Consider the following 23,262-nt stretch of genomic DNA (forward strand, 5'->3'; position numbering starts at 1 on the left):
GTTGGCACACAGCAGGGCAGTGCTACCAAGAGAGGAGCTGCAGATGGGGCACTGACTGGGCCTGTGCTGGGAGACCCTCTGCCTGGCTGTGGGTCTCTGGTCTTAGGCCACAGATGGCAGGTCCTGAGAGTGGGAAGAGCCGCTGCTGGGAGCCATGTCCATTTCCCTCACACCAGTCTGCAGAGGTCAGTCTTCATGTCTAAGCCTTCCAGCTCCTTGCTGTGTCATTCCCCATGGGTAAAATTAAGGCAGATCATGCCCCCATGAGTGCTGTGGCCTAGAATGACTCTTACCACAGCCTATTTATTACACTAAGCCAGCCAGCTCCACTGTGTGGACTCCCTAAACTCTCGCAAAACGCTCCTATAAGTGGCTACCTTTTATAGAGATTCTCAGTACCCTTCTCCATCCCTTTTTTTATGGGGAAATGAGGGCCTATAAGGCTGGGGCAATGAGAAGCACTAAACAGGCCTATCTCCACCTGGTGTTTTGTGGTAGAGATCTCTACCTTAGTACAAAACATAGACCAATTTTAGCAGGAAAATTCAAGGATTTGTTACACAGTTTTTGCTGTAGATATATGTCATGTTTCTTGTAGAAAATATAAACAGGCAAAAAAGAAAAATTGCCTGTAATCTCCTCCCCTCCCCAACCACTGTTACCAATTAGGGGTATATCTTTCCAGCCTTTTTTCATACATAATCCCATTTTCCCCCCAGGGAAATTACACTCTGCATACAGGTTTGAAACAGCTTTTCCCCTTCCTCCTCAAATACAGAGTAATGGAAAATAATCTAAACATTTCTTAATGCTTCCAAATAATGGATATGAACTTCTGATCCCTTGTTCCTCCGTAACTGTGGAGTCCTTAGGACCTTACTTTATAGTATTAATATTTATTGTTGGCTGTAGTCTTCTTTGAGATTACGGCTTTTTATTTAGTTTTTTTCTAAAGCCTCCTGTGTTGTGGTTTTGTTATCTCTTGCTGCTGTCAAGGAGCCTGCATGAAACAGAATTCCTTCTCCTTTCTGGATTAGTCCTTATCTTTTTTGACTTGAAAATCATGTACGCCCTGGTGTTTGCACTGTATGTAAACTGGAAGTAAACAACATCTAAGTTAGGGACACAAGGTCACAAGTACTTAAGATTTTTCCTAGAGCAGAGTATGACTGGTGTGTGGTTAGAATGTAATCTTTAAGCTGGGACTCAGTGCTTACTCTTCAGAGCTAGTCTAGGTCATTTGGCCATTTTCTCACCTTTTATAGGAAAAGTTATTTTTCTTTAGTCATTCTGGGAATTGGCCTAACTATTAGGATGACATTTAAGTCGCGCCAGGTTAAATTGTAGGACAGAGTTAGATATTGGAATTCCTGTATATATTTAGTGGGGTCTGATGAGAAAGAGCCTAAACAGTGGCTGATTTGGGAAAGGTCTGATAGAGAAAAAGGCACATGTACCCTGACTATGCCTTCAGCTCCAGCCACCTCTCTAAGAGGAAATTGTTGAGCAGGTCGGGGAAAGCTAGTTGCAGAATGAAACTGTAAACCAGACTGGGTGTGAGGGGAGGTAATAGAAGGGTTATAGGGTGGGGGAGCAAAGGCTGAAGAAGAGTTGGAGCCTGATTCAACCTGGCAGGGAGCGACCTGAGGAGGAGCAGTCTGGGGAGGAGGTGAGAGGTCAGATGGGTTAGCAGAAAGGGAAGATTCACAAGACTCAGTGACACTTGGGGTTGGGACTGAAGGGACAGGTGGGAGGGAAAGAAGAAAGATTTGGGACGAGTCTCATTGGGAGCAGAGACTAGGGAGGAACCAATGTGTAAAAGAATGCCTGGACGTCAGGCACCTCAGACCATTTGCCCATTTTTTGACAAATTATCTAGATCTTGTAAAATGGAGAAATCAAAAGTGCCATTTTCTGGCTATTTAGAACCATTGTCGAGTTTGTACTGGGGCCAAACAGTATTGCAGAAGAAAATAAGACGCTTAGATTTTAGGTCAGGCGAGAGTTGAAGAGGTTTTAAGTTCTTGAGAACACAGGCTAAGGGAGAAGAAGGAAGAATGGAGGGTGGAACGTTGCCCATAGTGAAGGAGGCAAGTTTAAAGAGAAGGGTAGAGACACGGAGAGAAGGGATGGGGGGTGCTTGCCCCCCAGGGAAGTGAAGAAGGGGTGAGAGGTGCTTGCCCCCCAGGAAAGTGGAAACGGGGTGGGAGGTGCTTGCCCCCCAGGAAAGTGGAAACGGGGTGGGAGGTGCTTGCCCCCCAGGAAAGTGGAAACGGGGTGGGAGGTGCTTACCCCCCAGGAAAGTGGAAAAGGAGTGGGAGGTGCTTGCCCCCCAGGAAAGTGGAGAAGGGGTAGAGACACGGAGAGAAGGGGTCAGGGGTGCTTGCCCCCCAGAAGAGCGGTGCTTGCTGCTAAGGGTGAAAGACCAAGGCAGGCATCCCCGCATGGTCAGACACCTCTGAAACGTGGGTGAATAATCAGGCAGGCGTCCCCACAATGATTAATCACCAAGGGAAGGCTGTCTTCCCAAGTCCATGACCAGTGCCAGAGTTTTGGGTCCGCGGATAAAATGTGTCTCCTTTGTCTCTACCAGATAATGAAAGGAATTGAACTTAAGAGAAGGGAGAGATTGAAGGGTGGTGCCAAGATTGAAAGGAGAAAGAGGTTGAGGGATAGTGAGAGAGGTTGGAGAAGAGAATGAAAATAGACCGCTTACCCAATTTAAAATCAGTGAGATGTTCCTTGGGCTGGTTGGTCTGAGGACCTGACGTCATAGGTGGATCTCTTCATGGAGTGAGGGTGAGGACAGGGGACTGGTCTCCCGAAGGAGTCCCACTTACCCGAGTCTTCGGCACCAAATGTCTCACGTGTTCGTGTGAAGAGACCACCAAACAGGCTTTGTGTGAGCAACATGGCTGTTTATTTCACCTGGGTGCAGGCGGGCTGAGTCCGAAAAGAGAGTCAGCAAAGGGTGGTGGATTATTGTTAGTTCTTATAGGTTTTGGGATAGGCAGTGGAGTTAGGAGCAATGTTTTGCGGGCAGGGGGTGGATCTCACAAAGTATATTCTCAAGGGTGGGGAGAATTACAAAGAACCTTAAGGGTGGGGGAGATTACAAAGTACATTGATCAGTTAGGGTGGGGCAGAAACAAATCACAATGGTGGAATGTCATCAGTTAAGGCTATTTTCACTTCTTTTGTGGATCTTCAGTTGCTTCAGGCCATCTGGATGTATACGTGCAGGTCACAGGGGATATGATGGCTTAGCTTGGGCTCAGAGGCCTGACACTAACCACCACAGCATTTCATGGAGAAAAGAAATTCTCTTAGCTCTCAGATAGTTCCTGTCTAGGTGACACCTGTCTTGGGTTAGATGCTCCTTTTTTTTCCTCCACAGTTGGAAGGTTTAAATAAAATGTAGCCAGTGTGGAGATTGAGATGATTGCAATTATGGAGGCAGAAGGATAAGAAGTTTGAAGTTTAGGCAAAGCACATGTCCCACCACCAAGATAAAACAAACAGTGATTCAGTCAAGAATCTGAGTTTTGGCTTAATTTCTCATGCATGTGCATTGTAGGTCATCTTTAAATTTATTTGACTTGTGAAAACAATTTTAACTACAAATAAACACACAAAGCAGTATAAATACGGAAACCCCACACAGGCAGGGACCTCCCTTTGGTGAGAACGCTATAGGCATAGATGAATCATGCTGAGATACTTTGCATCTGTGAGGTTCATGTGAACTTTGAGGCCACCAGACCTCAAGGCAAAAATAAATACCCTTCAAAGACTTTGTAGCTTCCAAGAATTATTCATGTGGAAACCAAATGAAGATGTTGATTTCCAAGAAAGAGATCTCACAACTACAATGGATGACTGAGTGATTCCAGCCAAACACAAGAAAGTATTAACTTTTTAAATCTATTATTGAAGGAAAGTAATTGTAATTATGGTACATGACTTTAGGGTTCTGGGGTAGTTTTAAGCACTTAGCTTTAAGCACTCCAGTTTAGCCTTTTGAACAGCAAATTCATGTTTCAAATTACAATGACTGTCTCTATTACTGCGCTTTCTAATTCCTTCTAAACCTCACTCCTAAATTGCACCAGGCTGGAGCCATAAAGAGTTGCATGTGGGAAGCCTCCATCTGCTTTTCTTCTTTGAGAGGTGGTTGTGAATGAGACCAGCCAATGGGAATAAGATAATAATTGAGTTCTAAGAGCCTCTTGTTCTGTGGAGTGTGTGACTTACTGACTGATGCTAAACATTTGAAATTGTAAATTTGGATAAGTCCATAGAAATTGGGACACAGAAACATGGGTCTTAAATGATAGAGCTGCTTCCGAGTGTTTTCTGGAGTGGTGTTATGGTAGGAAGTGCCTTTCAATAATGCTATTGTAAAGACAACCTTACAAATTGAAACTTGCCCCCAGAAAAACACTTGAAAATAGTAGATCTATGATGGTAGATTTCTGGTGAATTTACTAGAGTGTGTTTTCTTCTAGTGAATTTATCTCTTCATTGATTTTATTCATTCCTGTGATCTAAGGGTGAACTGGTCTATTTTCATTTTACAGTTTGAGAAAGAAGTTAAACCCTAAGTAACTATAATAGTTTCTCTAGAACTTAAAATATTTTTTACACACCTGAAGATTTTTTCAGACTTACTAGGCCATGGTATAAATATTTCTCCTATTTCTTGTGTTGAAATGGGAGGTATCTCAGGAAGCTGAGTTTCCACTTTTGGCATAACTAATCCCAGCAAAAACAGGAAACAGTTTATCTATCAAAAATCACACTCCTGATTTTATCCATGATGGTCTTCCTCCTTTCCTGTTCCCTACTGTCTACACACAGATAATTCAGATTCATAACCCAGCCCTACGAGAGCATGAGGGAGCATGGGGATAAAAGCCAACGCACTGAGGCTTCTCACGAGGACCAAACAGTGCCTCTCAGTGCCTCTTTGGCCATGGGTTTCTGTCTGCAGAGTCTCATCGTTGGGGGTGCCATTTTCTGGTCATCCACCCTTTCCCCAACCTCATTTTCCAACTGGACCAGTCATAGCATTGAGTGTCCCTTGTGAACTCTGGAAGGAGAGTTTTCCCCTTTGAGCCCTTGGAGATGCTGTCTTTGGCTTTGGTTAAATCTTTGCTGACATCACAGGTGCCTCTCAAGTCAGCTTTCCTAGGTCCAACTGGTTCCTGGTTAGATATCCTGCTTTCTCTTTCCCTCTCATCTCTGCAGCTTGCTATAGAGGCTGCTCCCACAGTTCTTTAGCCTTTCATGTGCCGTCATCTTCGGCCGTTCAATTGGCTCCTCCGAGATTCAGTGCCCTCCTTCTTTTCCCCTCCCCTACTTTTTCCTTGTATTTCTCAGTAAGTACTCTTCACCTTTTCAGGACCACATTCCCAAATGTCACCAGCTCACCTGAGTCTTAGTATTCCCTGGCCTGGACCACCTCTTTGTGGATGATGACTCTCCTCCCTCAGGAATTTATTTTGTATATTTATAAATATACAAAATACGTTCATGTACATGTTTCCTTCATGAAACATTTGTTTAAAAAAACTGTGATTACATATGCAGTATATGTTACTTATGTACAATTTTTTTTTTTTTTGGCTGAGTGCAGGGGACTTTATTAATGGCACACGACAAGGTGGGGCTCTCTAGGCCCCTCCCTTTTCAGGGGGGTCTACATGGAAACTTGAGAAAGGGAGATTCTCAGTGTTGTGGGGGACTGAGTATGGCAGGGACTTCCCAGCAGTGAGGGCCTCTCTCTTCCTCTCTCGCTCTCGCTGGGGTTGGTAGTCCAGGGGTCTTACTCCTTGGAAGTCATGTGGGCCATGAGGTCCACCACCCTGTTGCTGTAGCCAAATTCATTGTCATACCAGGAAATGAGCCTGACAAAGTGGTCGTTGAGGTCAATGCCATCCCCAGCATCGAAGGTTGAAGAGTGGATGTCGCTGTTAAAGTCAGAGGAAACAACCTGGTGCTCAGTGTAGCCCAGGATGCCCTTGAGGGGGTCTCGGACGCCTGCTTCACCACCTTCTTGATGTCATCATATTTGGCAGTTTTTCCAGACAGCAGTTCAGGCCCACAACTGACACATTGGCAGTAGGGACACGGAAGGCCATGCCAGTGAACTTCCCATTTAGCTCAGGGATGACCTTGCCCACAACCTTAGCAGCACCAGTAGAGGCAGGGATGATGTTCTGGAGAGCGCCGTGGCTGTCACACCACAGTTTCCCAGAGGGGCCATCCACAGTCTTCTGGGTGGCAGTGATGGCATGGACTGTGGTCATGAGTCCTTCCACGATACCGGAGTTGTCATGGATAACCTTGGCCAGAGGCACTAAGCAGTTGGTGATACAGGAGGCATGCTGATGATCTTGAGGCTGTTGTCATTACTTCTCATGGTTCATGCCCATCAAAAACATGGGGGTGTCAGCAGAAGGGGCAGAGATGATGACCCTTTTGGCTCCCCCCTGCAAGTGAGCCCCAGCCTTCTCCATGGTGGTGAAGACACCGGTGGATTCCGCGATATACTCAGCACCAGCATTGCCCCATTTGATTTTGGAGGGATCTCGCTCCTGGAAGTTGGTGATAGGATTTTCGTTGATGACAAGCTTCCCATTCTCAGCCTTGGCAGTGCCATGGAATCTGCCACAGGTAAAATCATACTGGAACACACAGACCAGGTAGTTGAGGTCAGTGAAGGGGTCATTGATGGCAACAATATCCACTTTACCAGAGTTAAAAACAGCCCTGGTGACTAGGCACCCAATACAACCAAATCCATTGACTTTGATCTTCACCTTCACCGTAGTGTCTCAGGGATGCAGCTGGCAATGAGAGAGAAGAGGCAGCTGTCTGTCAAATGGGAGGAGCAGAGAGCTACTTATGTACAATTTAAATATACAAATAAGATTAAGAAAAGAAAGACATGATATTCTTACCATCCAAAGACGATCACTGGCTTGAGCCTCTCATCATCCAGGTCGCTCCTTGGCCTGTTCTTGTGTGATTTCCCTGTTCACATGTGGCACCTCTCAGAACTGAATTGACCTGCGTGGTAGAGAGCTGAAGGCCACCCATCTTGTAAAGATAACATCCTTAAAACCTACCCTCACTCTCCCGACAGCCATGCCACAGAGCTGAATCACAACAAGTGTCTCATGGATGGAAACTCTTCCATTTTGTTACATTTCAACTGTTTTTAATTTGTTTATTTTTACTTATGCTAACCCTTCCTCTTCACTGTCAACCAAAAGATCATGAAAAACTGTTGATTTCTAAAGTCCAAGTAAAGACTATGGCTTAACATTTCTTTTAGCTGGACGAGGAAGGGGTTTGGGAGAGAAGCATTGGGAATGAGGTGACTTACTCTCTTAAGGAACCCAGGTAGACCACCAGTGACTGCTGCTTTCTTTCACTAGCCCTCACAAGGCTTCCTTTCATGATCTACTCTAGAATCTGTTTTTGGACAGTATCTGTCTCTCACCTGGGCTGGAGTACAGTGGTGGCTTGATCTTGGCTCACTGCAACCTCTACCTCCTGGGCTCAAACCATTCTCTCACCTCAGCCTCCTGAGTAATTGGGACTACAGGCATGTGTTACCAAGCCTGGCTAATATTTTGTGTTTTTGCTAGAGACGGGGTCTCATCATGTTGTCCAGGTTGGTCATGAACTCCTGCACTCAAGTGATCCTCCCGTCTCAGCCTCCTAAAGTGCTGGGATTACACTGTCCTCAGCCTACTCCAGAATCTTATCAAGACTGGATACCAACTCTCTCCTTCTCACAGTGCAGAATCCATAGTCTTCTATGTTAAAAAAAATTACACCTGATTTGCCTATCTCTAATCTTTGGCCACAGCCACATCTCTTCTTCAATGCCCTTCCTTCCAGATCCCTAAGAGTACTGCGACAGCCTCATTTTTGAGGACTTTTGGGGCCCTAAAATATAATCCATTGAAGTCAGAGGATCTGATCCCTTTTATTGCAGCAAGATTCTCCTCTGTAATATTTTTATCTGTTTTGGAGACTTAGTTTTTCCTGTGGTTTTTCTCCACCTTCTCAATGTGAGAGGGAAAATAATACTTCTAATCCTGGTGATGAGGGAAGGTTATTCCAGAGAAGCAGCAAAAACAAAAATCAAGTAAGAATCAGAACAAGAAAGCCCAAGCTTCAAGTCAGAACTAGTGGAAATGAGGTTAGTGGGAGCCCGCCCTGATCCCCCTTATCTGGAAAACTATTTAAGAGAATAACCAGAATGGAGAAAGCCAGAGAGAGGGGAGAGAACCTGGCATTCTCCCGGGCAAGCCCCCACCAGTCTCAGCCTCTTTACCTCTGCCTGTGCATCTCAAAAAAGAAAATGGAAGCAGAGAGAGATGGTCTGTCATGGCCTTTTTCCAAGAGGGAACAGAACAGTTCAGATTTTACATCCAACAAGGCTTCAAGAGTAAGGGGGTGAGGATGCAAGAGTGAAGCCCACTGTATCCCTAAGCTATAGCTCAGTCAAATGCTTCCGTCCCTGAATCTGACCCACACATGGTAGAAAGGTGGAAAGATGTTAGATGTTCATCCCGTAGTTAGATTTGGGCATTGTTACAAAGGAACCTGGTTTTGGAGAACAACAATCCACGTGAGTATATTAAAGACTCAGAAAAGTCCTGTGACAAAGAAGAGTGTTTCCTGAACTCTTTTGAGCATGAGGAATCTTCATTTGGTGGTCCCCTGTTTTCATTCAGAAGTGGGTTCCATAGGAAATGTTGTAGAGGCCAACCTAAATTAACTGATTTATTCAGTGAAGAGGAGTTTGCCAGGCAGCTGAGGTTAGAAGGTAGATGAGAGAACAGACCTATTTTTCTGTGTTTTCACTTAATATGTTAGTTCAGTTCTCGGCTTTGTTTTTCTCCCCTTTTTCTATATGCATTCCCTAAAACACTTGTTTCAATTTTATAATTTAACTACCATATAGACATGACTATTCACAAATCTTTTTTAGCCCTGACCTCATTCCTGAGCACCACTCCCACATTTCCAACTGTGTCTTCACTAGCCCCTCCACCTGACATCAGACATATGCCCCAAATTCAAATGCCCAAAATGCAGTGTCTTCTCCAGACCAACTCTTCTGCTCGTCTCTCCTGTGTTAATAGCATCATCGTCCTTCATTGTCCAAGCTGGGAACCTCAGCAGATTTGCAGGCATTTTCTTCTCCTTTAATTCCCACATAATTTTTTAAAATTATGTATTTTATCTCTAAGAATTTTCTGTTTCCACAGACATAGTTCAGACTCATTTTTTACTTGGACAGTTGTAAGAGCCTTGGATAAATTATGGGTTGAGTAGAATTTTTGCAGGAAAAGGGGATTTGGCGTGGGAATCCTTTATATGTATCTCTTTGTCACAATAAAATTAAAAATTATGGATATGCTTGGAAAAATGTTAAGGAGACTCTAACTTTAATATTAATGAACAGAGTGAGGTTTCAAAGCTATTGAGCAAGAGAAGCAAGAATGCCCCCAACCCCTCTGTCAATCTTCCTTCTTTTCTGTGGAATGTTGGGGGGATCTGAACACATGAATGGAAATGACAATGAGAAATCTTCAAAATGTTAAATTTTTATTTAATGATAAAATGTGGGATAACCACTTTATTCTTAAAGCCTAAGTGAGGTCACAAAATTTTTTTTTCTTTCATACAATTCCTTAAGATCCCATTTGTAGACACTTATCATTACACAAAAATAACAAAGTTCCAAGTAAATTACTATTCTACTGACTCTTATATGTGAGTTTAATTTATTCATTCAGCATCACTAATAATCTATAAAGTCCCTTCGTATATATACTCATTTAGTCTGAAGAAAGTGGTATTTATCAAGTGGGGAAAATTGATTCTCAGAGTGGCTAACTCACTTTCCCAGTATACTTAATTCATAGCTTGAAATTGACTTTGGACTGCAAACTTTGATTACTTTTCATTTCACCACAGCCAGCTCCCAAACTCAACTTAATGGGTTATGTTCAACGAATGAGAGATGGGCTTCCCAGGCCTTTGCTTGTAAGGAACTGACACGGGGTAACTCTTACCAGGCAGAGCCAGAGAGGCCTTACAGGTAGGGCTGCTGTGCAGCATCTAGCCCATGTAACCTAACCATGAACCACAGATGAGCCTCCCTGCCCTGCCACATGAAGTAATATAACTTATTTTGAACAGGAGCATGTAGCAAAGAAGAGGTCCTGTTTACTTCCACAGTGCACACTGTAAGACATTCTCAGTACATTATACAGTCTAGATCTCATTGTTTATGGGTCTGGTTTTGCCCTCATGCAGCAGACGTAGTTCCTGATTTATAGCACCGTAAAGAAATTACAGTGAAGGACACCTCAAGATTCTTGGCAGGCAAATATAGACAAAGCTCCTTTACATCTTTTTAAAGAATTCCAGGGATGGAGATCCATGAGCTTTGGTCAGATGTATAATGTGAAGATCAAGAAATTATTTTCCCTTTTCCAACCATAGAATTTGACTGATTTGATGTGGTTTCCTCCTGTTTGTTTCACTCTGAGCATGAAGAACTGGTCACCCACTCTTCTCTGAATAAACCCATTTTAAATGCATGAAGGCGAGTATGATGAGATTGTTCCTCATTCTTTCCCTCAGGCTAAAATACCACTTTTCCTTTAGCCTCTTCAAAGCTTCTATTTTCCACCCCTTGAATTGTGTTTACTCCTCTTGTTGGGACCCTGCTCAGTTGTTCCGTCACATTGCTGTTTTTTAAGTAAAGAGGTCCGAATCAGACACAAATCAAACAAGGGTGTGACCAATGCAGGGTATTAGTGAAGAAATTGCTTCCTGGGCTCTGCAAGTCCTACCTGTCTTGGCACACAAATAGTGAGCCATTGTAGTCAACAGTCATCTTTAAAAAGAAGAGAAAAGTTCGTCCTACTCATAAATAGACTGCAGTAGAGAGAAAAATAAATGCCTTTGGTGCCTTCACCCAGTCTGGCTACTTGCCATGAGGAAGAAAATGCTTGATTTGGCACTTAACAAATGATTGTACACATTTGTGCTGGGGAACCGTACGGTATTGTGAATTTTAGATATTGACCCTGCACTAGAGAGAAGCAGAATACATATCCTCTGATGCAGATGAAAAATAAAGCATTGTATGATGTACACATTGAAATCTAAACATGCAGGCAAAACTTTTTCAGCAAGGTGCCTTTAAAAGGGTGCTGAATAAGAAATCACTGAGATTTTCAGATCTGAATCTAGTTTGAACTCTAGAGTCCTTTAAGAGAAAGTTCTAAAACCCACCAATTGGGAATATAAAATTGTACAGTCACTTTGGAAAGCTAACTGGTAGTTCTTCAGAAAGTTAAGGTTACCATATGGCTCAATAATTTCACTCCTGGGTATATGCCCAAGAGAACTGAAAACATATATTTACACAAAAACTTGTACACAAATGTTCATAGCAGCATTATTCACTGTTTTAAAAAAATGGAAACACAAATGTCTGCCAACTAATGAATGGATAAACAAAATGTGTTCATGTGATGGAATATTATTTAGCCACAAGAAGGAATGAAGTATTGATGCATGCTGTGACATGGATGAACCTTGAAAACATCTGTTTAGCAAATGAAACCAGTCATAAAGACCATGTATTGTATGATGCCATTCATATTAAATGTCCAGAATAGATTAATCCATAGAGACAAAGTAGATTAGTATTTGCAAGGGCTTAGAACAAAGGAGAGATGGGGAGTGGCTACTAAAAAGTACGGGGTATAGGGAGTCCTTTTTCAGATTTTGAAAATGTCCTGGAATTGGATAATGGTGATGGTTGCACAACCCTGAGAATGTACCAAAAAACACTGAATTGTATCACTTTAAGAGGGTATATTTTATGGTATGCAGACTGTAATTCAAAAACAGAAAACAAACACATAGACCTCTTTTTTTTTTTTTTTGAGAAATGGTATGCACCTTGAAAACCTTTCATTAATGACTGAGGCATTTACCTGATCTGGAAAATTTTGTGCTGGTGCACTGGGTTTCATGAGTGTTGCTGGTATAGCAAAATGGTAGACTAAGATGTTTCTACAGAAAGTGGCTGAATATGACACTGAGAAATTATTCTGGGTGGTGTGAGTACAGACTGGGCTGGTTGTGAAGAAAGCAAGGAACGTAGGACTCAGCTATGGCTCTATGAGTGGTCACTTATTTTTGCTGCTACTTAAAGATCTGAAATATTTTTCCCTTGACCATCATTTGTGAATATTTTTGCTTAGGAGCTTAATTGCAGAGTTGGGGTCTTGTTAAATGAATCATCATATTTGCAGACTTATTTAGTAGTTTGCATTCTGAAAATTGAATGACAAGAAATACACCCAAATTGATTCCAGGCTGTTAAGTTTACTTTTTTCCTTTCAGCTATTTTTTGATACCATTAATTAGCATCTACAGAGTAGCCATCCTCTGACGATGGTAAGGTAACCCTGGCTTGTCCCTCAGCTGCCCTGCTTTCTTTCCCAACAATGCGTTTCTAATACTTTTGAAAGAGAAGAACACTTCTGCTGCATCCAAACAGAATCCACAAAGTCTGATGCTTTTGAACAAAATGGATGTTTCCTCCCTGTGCCTTGAAATTGATATACACTGTCAAAAAGGGTTTTCCGAATGGTTTCTCTTTGTCACCTTGTACCAGATTTTCTCCTCCATTCTGGAAACGTGCAGTTTAATGTTGCGTTTTGAATCACTTTCAGCTGAAAGAGTGTGTAATGGAATCAGGGCATCCCATGAATACTCTTAACAGGGTCAGAGATGCCTTTTTGTTTGTAGCTCTGCGTTCCAAGGGGACTGATGACAACAGTGAAATTACATTGGGGGCCTTGCTCAATAGTAGGTTCCTTGTCTGTGATGTTTTAAGAGAAGTAGTAAGGGTGGCTTCTCCCATCCTGGTGCTTCTGTGTTTGGTTTATATTTCTTAGAATCTAAATTGTGGTGGTTATTACCTCCTGAGAAGAAAAGTAGTAACTGGAGTCCTTGTCAGTATTTTCCTACCCCAGTGTGTATCAGACTCTTTTCAGAAGCATTTCACTCTAACCCTGAAAGTTGCCTGTAAAATCACCTGATTCTGACCCTTTTTGTTATCAGCAAGGATGCCAGGGCCCAGAGTTAAAGACAATTAACAGTAGCCCACTGTGGAGCTGGCACCTATAATTACAGATTCCCAGGCCGGTGCCGGTGCTGTTTCTGCCACAACACACAGGCTCCTACCACCAATTACTCACATATATGTGAATTTCCTCCAAAGCCATGAACCTTCTGAGCTGGAGGAGGGCTTGACAATTAGTCTTTGCCCCACAGTCTTTATCATTTCATGCTTTGGCTGTCACAGTATAGCCTTTCAGGTTAACTGTCAGAACCTAACAACCCAGAAAGGGTAGATGATGGCAGGCCCTTCCTCACACGTGTGTGTGTGTGTGTGTGTGTGTGTGTGTGTGTGTGTGTGTGTGTGTGTTCTACATTGAAACACATTTAACTACATGAGTGGGTGGATTCCATGCTACAGGGCTGGCTGATTGCTTAGGAATTAAAGATGGGAATGAATTTCTGCACTCCCAGGACTTTTTTAAACTAGAGCCTCAAAGCACTTTGCTTTGCCATTCAGCAAGTTCCCTTGCTGCGGGGAGAAGAAACCAAGGTATAACAAAGTGAAATGACTCGGTTTGGAATTGGACTTCAGATGTGAGCTTGATCGCTGCCCTTTGTCTTACTTGGAGGACTTTTTTTTTTTTTGAGACGGAGTCTCGCTCTGTCGCCCAGGCTGGAGTACAGTGGCGCAATCTCGGCTCCCTGCAAGCTCCGCCTCCCGGGTTCACGCCATTCTCCTGCCTCGACTTCCCAAAGTGCTGGGATTACAGGCGTGAGCTACTGCGCCCGGCCACTTGGAGGACTTTTAATACCTTTTACTCCATAGAAATTGGACTCCTGGACACCATTACCTGCTTCTCAAGTCCAGCAGCTAGGGGATTTTGGATTTCTTTTCCATTTCTACTCTACAGAGAGATGCTACCTTTATTTTTTAGCTTGGCTATATATTTGTGTGTGTGTGCATGTATAATTTTTTTCTCTTTCTCTTTCCCACCTCATGTTATAGGTCATTGTTGTGTATCTAGAGCAGAGGGAGTACTTGGTGGGTTCTGCCACATGGGCAAAACTTTCTACTGAGGCTGAAAAGCTCTATGCCTATTGTCTCCATGCCATGTTTACATAGCACCTGTTTATTATTTGACTCTGAATTTTGGGATTTTGTCCGGTTTTAAGACAAAAGGTTTTTACCTTGAGAGGGCAGAAGGGCTGAAGTGTGCTCTGGAATGTACCCTGGCAGAACATGGGCTTTTAGGCTTTCTGAGGGTTACATGAAGAAGGTGCTAACAGAGTGTTCCTACATTTGCCCTACTTGATTCTCCAAACTTTGTCTTCCCCTTAAAACTTAATTTACGCTGGGCATGGTGGTTCATGCCTGCCATCCCAACACTTTCGGAGGCTTAGGTGTGAGGATCACTTAAACCCGGTACCCATCTCTAAAAAATTTTTAAAAATTGCAGGGCACAGTGGCTCACGCCTATGATCCCAGCACTTTGGGAGGCCGAGGCGGGTGGATCACCTGAGGTCAGGAGTTTGAGATCAGCCTGACCAACATGGAGAAATCCTGTCTCTACTAAAAATACAAAATTAGCCAGGCCTGGTGACACATGCCTGTAATCCCAGCTACTTGGGAGGCTGAGGCAGGAGAATCACTTGAACCTGGGAGGCGGAGGTTGCAGTGAGCCGAGATCGCGCCATTGCACTCGAGCCTGGGAGACAAGAGCAAAACTCCGTCTCAAAAAAAAAAAAACTTTTTAAAAAAATTAACCAGGCATGGTGGCACATGCCTGTGGTCCCATCTACTCAGGAGGCTGAGGTGGGAGGATCACCTGAGCCCAGGAGGCCAGAGCTGCAGTGAGCCACGATCGTGCCACTGCACTCCAGCCTGGGCAACAGAACGAGATCCTGTCTCAAAAAAAGAAAAAAGGAAAGAAAGAATTTGTTACTCGTTTGCATGAATCTGAAGCTTTCTCTATAGCTGTAGCAAGTGACACAGTAGCTCTGCAGTGTACTGAGGCAATGTCATTTCATATTAGGAAATTTAGAAGTGAGGGGGTGTGAATGAGCTTCTACTATTCAAACCCAGTAGCACCCTGTGTGTTGGGGCTCCATGAAGGGAGAACATTTCTGAGACCATCTAGAAGGAAAGTTCCTTATTCTGCAGGGTGAAACCACACCACACAACAGTATAAGTTGAGTGTTGCTTGCCCCGGAACAAGGGAGATATCTCCCAGGCAATAGAAAGCGTAATTGGCTGTTTGCTGCCTCGCAACAAGGACATCCCCTACTCCATTTACTCCTAGTAGTGATGTATGAAGGGGAGGTGGCTTTCCCATCCTGCTGCTACCTCCATACTCCTGGGTGGCTGTCTGGGCCTGGAACTCTGGCAGTCCGTGGTGGTAGATAGCCCATAGGCAATGCATATGGTAATTGAGTTGTCAGTGGTGGTTTGGTTTGGTTTGGTTTTGCTTTATCAGTGTTACTGATGGAACACATTGAAAATTTCCCTATGGCCACTGAATAAATCACACCTGGATGTATACTGTCAGAGCCTGTGGGCATAGTTTCAAGTCAGTTCTTGGGTACTTAGTGAAATATGTGTATCAGACTGTTACAGAATGCTCAGGCTGCAGGGGAAGATCACACCTGTTTACACTTTGTTTTTGTTTTTGTGTTTTTTTGAGACAGGATCTTGCTCTGTTGCCCAGGTTGGAGTGCAGTGGCATGATCATAGCTCATCATAGCCTCGACTTTCTGGGCTCAAGTGATCCTCCTATCTAAGCTTTCTGAGTAGCTGGGACTATGGGCATGTACCACAACGCCTGGCTAATTTTTTCTATTTTTTTGTAGAGATGAGGGTCTCAGTATGTTGCCTAGGCTGGTCCCAACTCCTGGGTTCAAGTGATCTTCCTGCCTTGACTTCCCCAAGTGCTGGGATTATAGGTGTGAGCCGTCATGCCTGGTCTAGACTTCTTTATATGGCTAAGATTAACAAGATCTAACCTTCAATCAAAGAGCTGATGAATTCTTTAGTCATGCATTTAATCCCTCACTTGGAACCTCTTCTTATACTTTTATTTTGAATGTGATGGGCAGTTCTAAACCTATTTTTCTGGGTCCTTTCCATAAAGCGCAAGTGATGTAGAAAAGTACAGATGGTTTTAGGCTTAACCAGTTCTTGTTTTTATAAGAAGATTCAGTCACTGGCTTCTTAGTTAGTGGCTCCTGAAACAGATGCAGGATAGTTGTGCTGCTGTGCCTGAGCTCCAAATAATGGCCTCTGAGATGTGGTTGGGCTACCTAGTAGAAGAACTTCATGGAGAGGTGCTTGAGGCACATGGGGTCATGAAGGGTGGTAACATTACAAAGATGAATCAGCATTCAGGAAGAATCTAGGTCTTCTGTGACTGCATAGCCAAATCTGGGCAAATCAATTCCTCTTCAAACTTACAAAAGGAGCACACATTTCCTGTAACAGTCAAATAATACAAAAACATATAAAGAAAAGTTAACCAGGTGCGGTGGCTCATGCCTGTAATCCCAGCACTTTGGGAGACTGAGGTGGGAGGATTGCTTGAGCCCAGGCATTCGCAATGAGCCTAGGCAACATAGTGAGGCCTCGTCTCTATAAAGAAAATAATAATAATTTAAAAAATTAAAAATAATAAAATTTTTTAAAAAGAAAAATTAACTTTCTCTCCCACTTCCATAACTTCCTTGCCACTCATTGAAACATAATTATATGTTATCAAGCTGCTAGGTGTCGAGGTGGTCAGTTAGGACAATGAACCAAACTGAAAGTAACAACCAAACCTTTCTTCTCTTACTGCAGTAGTCCTGGCAAGAGGCAGAGGAAAGTGCTCTTCCATTTTTCCCCATAGGACGGCACCAGGTGAAGGTCTGGCAGATGACATGCAGCGCTGGCAGGAGGGAGTCTCACTGCCCAGAGCTCTGAACTAAAGGCTTTGCCATTTTGTGGACTGAGGGTTGTAGGGCCAGGGAGAGAAGGGGAAGGACTACAAGAAGACTGAGTCAGAGCAGAGAAGTGTCTCAGTGGAGACCCCTAGGCTAGTGGGGTATGAGTCCTGGGCTGCAGCTGTCCTGGCGGCTGCAGTGCAGGGACTGTGCACCACATCCGGTGTGGAGAGGGCAGCTTCCTCCGTGAGGCCTGCTGGGCAGAGCCTTTGTAATGGCCTGTGGTCAGGCCTGAAACATCGCACACAGGATTCGGGCATGGAATCAGACTCCTCACATAGATGGAATATCTATATATAGTTTTTGTTTTTACAAAAATGGGATTGTACCACCCATTACTCTGCAGTTTACTTTTCTCACTTACTATATCATGGATAACTCCAGGTCACAAAATAGAATTTCACTCCTTTTTTTTTTTTTTTGAGACAGAGTCTCACTCTGTTGCCCAGGCTGGAGTGCAGTGGTGCAACCTCGGCTCACTGCAACCTGTGCCTCCTGGGTTCAAGCAATTCTCCTGCCTCATCCTCCCAAGTAGCTGGGATTATAGGCACGCACCACACCCAGCTAATTTTTATACTTTGAATAGAGACAGGTTTTCACCATGTTGGCCAGGCTGGTCTCGAACTCCTGACCTCAAGTGATCCACTCACCTCGGCCTCCCAAAGTGCCGGGATTACAGGTGTGAACCACAGTGCCTGGCCTCTTTTTTTTTTTTTTTTAATGACTGTATAATGGCTTATAGAATACAAACCAATCCATTCAACAATTCCCCTTTTGACAGACATTCAGGCTGTTTCCAGTCTTTGCCCCAATGAGTAACGTCAAAAGTCTGAATTGTATGTATATCCTATGTACTGAGTCTTTTATTTCTTCAGCATGTATTCCCAAAAGTGGAATGACTGAACCATTGGATATGTAATTATAATTGTAATCAATGTAAAAGGTGTAACAATTTCCATTCCCATTATGAAAGTGACTTTTACTCTATGAAAACTATATATTGTTGTTTTTTTAATGTTTCCCAACCTAATGAGCAGAATTATATATTGCTTTTACTTTAGTGTGCATTTTCATGGACTAGTGAGATTGAGCATCTTTTCATATCTTTATTAATCGTTGCATTTTTCCTTCTGTCAGTTGCCTAATCATATTTTTTATCAGCTTTTTTTCTTCTGCTTGTTTGTTAAATACCTGTTGGCACATGTCAGTCCTGCTCTGAGAACATCACACTGAGTTGAGATTTAACAAGAGTTAATATGATCCCTTTAAGAAAAATTGTAAAATCAAGTTAATATTTGAAGTTACCATCCTGTTTTACCCTCCCTGTTTCTCTTAACCACTTAATATTTAGACTAGGGGAATAAAGATATGTGTTTTTAACTCCAAAATATAACATTAGAGGAGAGAAGTAGCGGGATTTTCTAGGAATTAGTCTGTAACTCAAAATTCTCATTGGTTAGGAATAAATTACCTTTATCCTCTCATGTAGCTAATATTTGGGGCAGGGACCAGGGGGAGTTTTGTTTTTGTTTTTGAGACAGGGTCTCAGTCTGTTGCCTAGGCTGGAGTGCAGTGGTGCAATTTCGGCTCACTGCAACCTCCCCTTCCCAGATTCAAGCAATTCTCCTGCCTCAGCCTCCCAAGTAGCTGTGACTACAGGTGCCCGCCACCACACCCAGCTAATTTTTGTATTTTTTTAGTAGAGATGGGGTTTCACCATGTTGGCCAGGCTTGTCTCAAACTCCTGATCTCAAGTGATCCATCCCCCTTGGCCTCCCAAAGTGCTGGAATTACAGACATGAGCCACTGCGCCCGGCCTGAGTTTTTTAAACTATTAATGTCCTTGCTTTACCTCCTTTTCTCCCATTCTTGCGGTTGACTCATAAGAACACCCTAAACCTTACTGTTCATTGTATCGCAAATAACGCCCCATCAATTTTACTAGAATTAATGTCATATAAATTTCAGCTGTAGTCTTTAAAGGAAAGGCTAACCTTAATATTGGATAATATGCTGAAAACCCATCCCCTCTGTATGGGAATGGATATTGGGTGGGAGGTGATTGCCAATGGATTAAATCACCTCAACCCCGGCAACTTTCTCATTTAACCTCTGGAATGTTACTCAGATTCTGGTCATGGTGGTATCCACAAGTCCAGGCCTGAGGCCCCAGAAGGAAGGTCAGAGTGTGTACGTAGCTCTCCTGCACCCTCACAGGCACGGCGTTTGGTTTTTGTTTTTTTCTTAATTTTCCTTAGGAAAAGCATCTCATAAAATAATGAAATAGAAGCTAGGAAGCACAGGGGTCCTGTGATGACAGACTGTAGCTTTAAAGGCATTTCTCTACTTTATTGATTGTTTAGTATGAGGTTTGTCAGTTTTCACATGCATTTCGTTCCCTTTGAAACCCCTTTCGTCTCATTGCCCTACTCCAGATTGGAGACCAGCACTCTGACAAATTGATCCCAAGATCAGAGTGATGAAAGAGAGAAAGATCAAAAGGAAGCCAAGGATGACATAGGAAGAGGCATCGTGATGGTAGACACTGGGAAGGCACTGGGATTAAAGATGACAGTCGAACATGCTGTCATCTTTAATCCATGGATGCCTCTTAAAGGAAGAGCTTGGTAGTTCAAACGGAAGTGAAAAAATGTTCTGTACATAGATGGATTTGGATATAATTATCTATTTAAGAAAGTAATAAACTAGGCTTGCCCTGGCAGTCATATTGTGATGGAACGCAGATACCTCATTGTGTGTGAATTTGAAATTAAAAAACAAAGTAAACATGATGAGCTGCTACCATTGCTGCCCCCTCCCTGCCTTGCCCACTAAGGAGAGAGGCACTGCCTTGTTTCCCTTTGTATTTCAAGGCGCTTCTCGGTGGCGACTCAGCCAGAACACTGTCCTCTTAGGCCTGCCGTCTTTTTGCAAAGCCAACGAAAAGGCGTACGGATTTTTAAGGGCTTAGACTATAAGTTATATAATATTGCTACTAAGAAAAGTCTTATGTAGGGCCCTCATTTCTGGATTCTTCTGTTCCTCCACTCAAGTCCAGCTCCCTCTTCATCTCTTTAGCCACTTATCCATCAGCAAGCAATTGTTGCACGTCTGGCACGTGCCAGGCACTGAGCACTGGAGATTCAGAGACAATGACATAGACTCTGCCTGGAAAATATCCGCGGGATAGTTCAAGACAGCCATGGAAGCCAGCAGTCATAGCAAGGACTGGTAAGGGTACAGCTAGGCATAGACACCACGGGGTCACAGAGAAGGGGCATGGAGGGTAGGCCAGGAGGACAACAGAAGGCGTTCTGAGCTGACTCAGAGAAATGGGCTAACCATGAGAAGGAAGAAGCCATGTGAAGGGAGTAGCAAGAGTGAGGCTAAAGCAAGAAATACAGGCAAGAACCAGATAATAAAGGAAACTGGAAAAGCTGGGAAGCCATCACAGGGCTTTCGGTAAGACATGTGGCATGATGAGAGCGGTGCTTTAACATCACCTTTGTGACCCTATGAAGCACGGGGCAGAGGAGGGCAGAACAGGGGCTGAGGAAGCAGTGGAGAGCTCCTGAGTCATGCAGGTAAGCTCTGATGGAAACCAGAACCAAGGCACTAGCAGGAATCAAGGAAAGAGAGGGATTCCTGTGCTGCTGAGGAGGTGAAATCTACACACCTGGGTGCCTATTTGGACATGTGGGGTGAAAAAAGGGAGGAGTCTAGAATGGCTGTCTGTCTTCTGGGACGAGCAACTAGGTGGAAAATTGTGTGGTTCCCGGAGATAGAGAATGCTAGAAGACAGATTTGGGAGGGGGCTGGGGACAGGATCATTAATTTTGAACCTTATTAAGTATGAAATGCCAGTGAATATATCGAAGTGGATATATCCGTTGGCAGTTGGCTGTTCCAGGCCGAGCACAACAGAGATATGTGGGCTAGAAAGGTTGTCTGGACTCACCAGCGTATGTCGTTGTTGGAGCTATTTATCCATTCAGCAAATATTAAGAGTATACACTCAGGGCTATCTTTGTGAGCATGCAACCTGTGCACCACACAGGGCCCTGCTCTCAGAAGGACTTCACATTTGGTGTAATGCTCTGCTGTGGCTGTCTTGAAATTCTCCATTTTTTTTGTCAGGGGGCCCTGTGTTTTTATTTTGCACTGGACCCTGAAATTACATAGCCCTGCCTACAATGGCCTGGCGCTGTGTGCAATAGTAGGGCTGCAGTGTTGATCAAGACAGGCATTGTTCTTGTCCAGCTTACAGGCTAGCATGGAAAGCAGACAGTTAAGTAATCAATTATAAAATGTGATGAGTTCTGTATTAAGAGAGGGACCAGGCTAAGGGAACACGTATGGAGGGATAGGGGTCTAACCTAACCTAACCTTGGTGGCTGAGGATTTAGGGAATGAGAGCACCCAGGGAGAATACTGAGACAAAATCCTAGTCCACAACAGCAAAGAAGGGACGGAGAAGTTGGAGAGAGAATGTCCTGGGAGTTAGGAGGGAAACCAGGAGAAGAAGTTGTATCCCTGGTGCCAGGGTTAGGAGACAGTCAGATGCTGCCTGGGAGATCAGAATGATGGCATGCCCAAGGGATGTAGCAACAAAAGGGCCATTTGTTGCCTCAGGTGACAGTAGCTGGGTGTAGAGGGAGGCAAGAAGTTAATTTACCTCTGTTTGAGGGATCCATGGGAGGTGAGGGAGTAGATAGACCCTGAATGTAGATTATTATCAATTTCTGAGGCTTAGGTTCTTAGGAAAGAAAAAAGGACATTTCAAAGGTGGAGTTTGGATTAGGAGAGTATCATCTGTTTGGTTTTGGTTTTACTTTGATTTTAAACAGAATGCTTTAGCATGGTTTTGTTCTATGGGCAGAGATCCAGTGGAAAGAGAGGTCAGAAATACAGGAGTGGGAGTAACTGACATTGGGAGAACCCCGAGGTGTGGGAAGTGACAGAGAGGAGCTCCGGTCAGGAAGAGAAGAGGAAAAGATAGCTGAGGAGCAGTGAGTGTCTAGCTGAAGGCCCCTCTTTCCTCTGTAAAATCTACCCCATGTGACTTGGTTAAGTGAACATCTGCTGCCTTTTAGTTCTTTTCTCTTCCTGCCTCAAATTCAAGGAACAGTTTCTTCTAAGTTCTTTCATCTGCTCCTTTAATCAGCAAACATTCACTGGGCCCCTGCTTTGTGACAGGCATGACCTAAGCCTTTGGCGTTACCAGGCCCCTGAGCTCCTGACGCTCAGGTCCTAGAGGAGATGCTTCCATGGCCTGATTGGGCATCGCTGGCTCTTCCTAGTCCATGCCTGGGAATTCAACTGCAATTCAGGGGCCGTGCAGAAAAAGAGGAAAAAGTTAAGAGTAGCTTTAGGCAAAATCTTGAAAGAGGAGATTATCTTTGGAATTTATCACATAATAACTTTCACTCCAGCTCCCCGGATTCTCAGGGGCCCTCTAGATCCTGTAAGATTAGGCCCAAACCTAGAATTTCCTGACCCCACCCCCTTTCAAATTCTCCTGTGTTTCTCCATCCTGTCAAAACTCCTACTCCCTTATTATAGTCATACTCACCTGGTAATTAGAACAAAGACCATTGGAATTAATTCACACTGATTTGTGAATGGTGGATAACACCTTAGTGGGGGTGGGGTAATAGTGATTGCATTTTACAAGTGGCTCCTGTTTATAAGAAGGAATCTTTAACTTGTCATATTTCAGACAGCATAATAAAAGTGATAAGGAGTATTATAAGAGGCCTCATCTTCTCACAGTCAATTCCCCTAAACTTTTCCGTTTTCTCACAGCTTCCACTGTTTTTTTTTTCCTAGAGTCATAAGTTCTCTAAAGCCCCTAAGATTTTTGTCATCACTCCTTCCCTTCCTGGATGTGCTGCCCGCCCCCCCACCACCCCCCACCCCCAGCCCTGATCCCCCACTTTCCCGTTTCTATGACAGCAGCAACTAGGGCACAGGTGGTGAGGGGTTGGGGGTGGGGTCATGACAGCTGCAGCCATTTATAGGGATTGTTTCCAAGTCAGAAACTGCCTCTGCACTGGGAGAGAGGGATGCCCAGAGGCTTCTTGGCACAAAGAATGCAGCCTCCCTAGAATG

General features: G+C 43.7%; 1 protein-coding gene and 1 pseudogene across 2 annotated transcripts in view; one reads left to right on the forward strand and one right to left on the reverse strand.

Annotated features, from left to right (window-relative positions):
* The window catches only part of PPM1H (protein phosphatase, Mg2+/Mn2+ dependent 1H), a 293,293-nt gene that overhangs the window by 175,207 nt on the left and 94,824 nt on the right, over positions 1-23,262 (forward strand). The window lies entirely within an intron of this gene.
* LOC134756534 (glyceraldehyde-3-phosphate dehydrogenase-like) lies at positions 5,828-22,435 on the reverse strand (annotated as a pseudogene).

This window comes from Gorilla gorilla, chromosome 10 (genome assembly GCF_029281585.2).
Source record: "Gorilla gorilla gorilla isolate KB3781 chromosome 10, NHGRI_mGorGor1-v2.1_pri, whole genome shotgun sequence".
In the NCBI taxonomy this organism is placed as follows: domain Eukaryota; kingdom Metazoa; phylum Chordata; class Mammalia; order Primates; family Hominidae; genus Gorilla; species Gorilla gorilla.